Source organism: Tupaia chinensis, unplaced genomic scaffold (genome assembly GCF_000334495.1).
Source record: "Tupaia chinensis unplaced genomic scaffold, TupChi_1.0 Scaffold000509_1, whole genome shotgun sequence".
Lineage (NCBI taxonomy): Eukaryota > Metazoa > Chordata > Mammalia > Scandentia > Tupaiidae > Tupaia > Tupaia belangeri.
In genome coordinates this window covers 21919-26145 of record NW_006160022.1, presented here as the reverse complement: position 1 = coordinate 26145, position 4227 = coordinate 21919, and the positions used below count along the sequence as shown (strand labels likewise).

At 36.1% G+C, this 4227-nt stretch overlaps 1 pseudogene; it reads left to right on the top strand.

Annotated features, from left to right (window-relative positions):
* Positions 1 to 615: 615 nt before the first annotated feature.
* LOC102494674 (destrin pseudogene) lies at positions 616 to 3708 on the top strand (annotated as a pseudogene).
* The last annotated feature ends 519 nt before the right edge of the window (positions 3709 to 4227 follow it).

Genomic DNA, 4227 nt, shown 5'->3' with positions numbered 1-4227 from the left:
ATTGGAAGGTATGGTAACAAAGAGTCTCCTGTAGATACTAGAGACAGCACAGGAGGGGTTGAGTAACAAAGAGGAGATAGAAAAAAACAACATGTTTAATAGACACAAAAATGAAAGAGTTATCTGCTGATGATAATGTATATGGTAATGTCTTTTACTTACATGCATTGTATTCATGCTAAGAAAAAAATACACTGTAAAGATGTACAGTGACTAAATGTAAAGAAATAATTTTTCAAAACATGTTAGAACAGATAAATACTATCAATAAAGTTTCAGGATATAAAATTAACATACAAAATCAGCTGTGTTTTTTATACTCTGAGAACAAACTAGCTGAAAATAACTCAAGAATTCAAATCAGTTTATAATAGTTACAAATTAAAAAAAAAATACCTAGGGATAAATTTAACTGAGGGGCAAAAGATATCTACAGTGAATACTATATAATTCTAATAAAAGAAATATAAGAAGACACACATGAAAATATAAAGACATCTCATATTCATGAACTGAAAGAATTAAAATGTGGCTGAACTCTATAGGGTAGTGCTTTGGGTTGGCTAATAATTTGTTCCTGAAGCATTCATGTTTTGGAATTTGGTACCTAGCACAATGGCAATGCGAGGTAGTGAAACTTTTAAGAGGTGAGGCCTAGAGGAAGTATTTGGTTCATGGAGGCATCATCTTATATATATATATATATACACCATCCTTCTTGTTTAGGTTGCCCTCATTTGTGACATAGTACTAGGTGCTGTCCTGAAGCCTGCCCCACATCATTGGACTTCCCAGACACCAGAATCATAAGCCAAATTAATGTCTGTTTTTTATAAAGAACTCTTATATGGTCTGACTCTATGGCCTGATTGTTAAGTCAACTGAATCCCATATTTTGATGTTGTCCCCAGGAGCTTGAGAAACACACTGGATATGTGTGTATGCATGCACAAAACCCCTAAAAGAGAGAGAAATAAAAAAGAAGGGATTGTACTGCGTAGTGCTTTCTCCTTTTCCTCTTTTTTTTTTTTTTCCTCTCTCTTTGGTAAGTGCATATGCTCTATAGAAAAAAAAAAGAAAGAAAGAAAGAAAGAAAGAAAGAAAAAAAGGAAGAACTTTTAATCTTTATTCTTTATTTTTACTAGTAAAATGGGAGAGAAATGAATTATTCCCTAGAACATCCAGAAATGAATGAGCCTCTCATTCCATTGATTTTTACACAATGATACCTATGTCTAAATTATATTCTATACAACTATAAGATAATAGATTTGTTTTGTTTCAGCTACTTAATTTGTAGTAATTCATTAAAAAATAGAACCACTACATTAAAAGATTTTACTAGTAAAATGGGAGAGAAATGAATTATTCCCTAGAACATCCAGAAATGAATGAGCCTCTCATTCCATTGATTTTTACACAATGATACCTATGTCTAAATTATATTCTATACAACTATAAGATAATAGATTTGTTTTGTTTCAGCTACTTAATTTGTAGTAATTCATTAAAAAATAGAACCACTACATTAAAAGATGATGATAGGATTATGGATGAATAAATGAGAGAGACAAAGAGAGAGAGAGAGAGAGAGAGAGAGAGAGAGAGAGAGAGGCAAGATCTGAAGAAATTGGGACAGGTTTATCTAATATCAGTTTTACCTTGACATGCTTATAATAATGAGAATGAATAATTTAGATGATTTTTTTATATATTAGATTGGTGTGCCTTTCTTCAACCCCCTTCATCTCAATGTTTGGAAGGTTTTATGATTTCCAGAATGAGATGTGCTACCTATCTCTGGTGGATTCTTTGAAGTCCCCAGAAGAGGTATTAACACAGGTGCTGTGTCCCTGTAATTCTCCATATAAGGCTCTTCATTGGTTTGCTAGTTGACTGGTGTGATTTTCACTTGTGCTTATGTATCTTCTAAGGAACATGACTGTCATAGGCTAAGACCTGCAGAGTAGTCTATTGTTTTATGCAATTCTTTTCTCCTCCAAAAGGTGGGTCAAACAGAGATGTAGGGAGTTAGACAAAGATGCAAGGCAACAATGTCATGTTGTTTATTGACTGAGTTTAGTGAGAACTCACAGAGCTCTTAGTAGGCTTACAAAGCCTCTAGAAGCACTCTAGCAAGAGCTTCCTCACCCTTGGAGCTAGTAATACACATGGAGAATGCTTACAGTGTAGCCTCTTCCCTCTCATAGCTCACAGTGTGTTACATGGAGAATGCTTACAGTGTAGCCTCTTCCCTCTCAGATCTCACAGTGTGTCAAGATGTGCCAACCTGAGGTAAGATCAAGCTATTCCAAGGCCATCAGGGCTCACCGGCCTGAACCAAGGCCCAGTAGAGAAGACTCGATAGCAGAGAATAGCAGAACAGCACAGTGTAGGGCAGCTTGCAAGATAGCACTAGCTGACCAGGTGCCCCCTTTCTCTAAGAGGAGTTGCAGACAAGAAGTCTCATTGCCAAAACCAAACTGGCACACACATATATGAGTGTAACATTCAGTGATATAAAACAGTGAAGTCATAATTACAAAACAAGTGTGCACGCACAGTACAACTAATAACATAAGTTGCTTGCCCTTGGCCTTCAAACACAATAAACTAGTAGGTGAGGGAGCCAGACCAAACCACCACAACTCCATTTGCAACACATCTATTTTATGTAATTTTACCATTTTCAAAAATAGTAGGTAATTATAGATTGTTTTCCCTTTTCTAATGTTTCCATAAATTTTAAAAGTAAAATTTTAAGGGACCAGCAGATGGTGAAGTGGTTGGGGTACTGGATTCCCACATGATCATGTTTCAAGTCCCAGAAACAATGGCTTAAAAATAAATCACACCAGGCATGCATGCATGGCTACCCAAAATCCTGAGATAAGACTGGAGGAGAAAAGATTGTAGCATAGTCATACCCCCTGGGAGGTGATTTCTCACTTGCCCTCCCTCTTTCTCTCTCTCTAGCAATGTGTACCTTATGACACAAACCTTAAGAAAAAGTAAAATTTTAAATTTAAATGGAATTTCTTAAAAATAGGATTAGTAGAGAAACTTCTTTATTTTTTTTTTTTTTGGATTCTAAGACAGCAATGATTCTAACAGTTCAAAGAGCTCGTGAGCTTAGACTTCAGGTCACTCAGAATTATAAGTTGCCCCAGTCTCATCCCTAAATCCTTGGGCATTTAAAGAAGCCTCAGGAGTGCAAGTTGCTGATGAAATATGTCACATTTTTTACTACATAAAAATTAGGAAATGCTCCATACCAGAAGAAATCAAGAAAAGATAGAAAGGTGGTATATTTTTTGTTTCAGTGCAGACAAAAGTATGTCATTATAGAAGAAGGCAAGGAGATCTTGGTTGGAGATGGTGTACCCATAACCCATCCATTCAAGCATTTTGTATAAATGCTTCCTGAGAAAGATTTCCTGTATGCTTTGTATGATGCAAGCTTTGAAACCAAGGGATCCAGAAAAGAAGAGTTGATAGTTGTTTTCGTTAGTTTGTTTTTGTTTTTCCGAGCACCAGAGCTAATGGCTCTGAAAAAGAAAATGATCTACCTGAGCTCCAATCCAAAAGAAATTTCAAGGCATAAAACTTGATTGCCAAGCAAATGAGCCAGAAGACTTCAGTCAGGCTTATACTGCTGAAAAGTTAGGTGGATCCCTAATTATATCTTTTGAAAGATGCCCTGTGTAGATCATTATTCAGTGCCACAAATTGAAAGCTTATATGTTTAAAGTTATCCTCTTTCTATATTAATAAAGCAAATATATTTAGACCAGGGTCTCACTGAGGGGAAGAGTCTTGTCATCTTTTAGAGTTAGCTACACAATCTAAAAACACATGCAAATGGCCCTAAATAAATCTAAAGCCTAAAGTTTTATTGGTGTAAAATTAAATATTAAATTCTTATTAGCTAAATGCCTGTTTTTTTTGTTTGTTTGTTTTTGTTATTGTTTTTCTTTGTGAGAGGTCTTTACTGTGTAGGGTGTGAGTGCACAATCCCTTCTCCTCCATTCTCCTCTCAGGATCTTGGGCATGCACGCACACACACACACACACAGCATGAGTTTTAAGTCACCAGGTCCAGGACTCGAACTGCAGTCGACTACATGGGAGCCCAGTGACATAGCCATTACGATAACTGCTGGTCCTGCCCAAACTTGAGATTTTTACTAGTGCGGTTCACAAGACAGTACAAGGCCATGTGAAGAA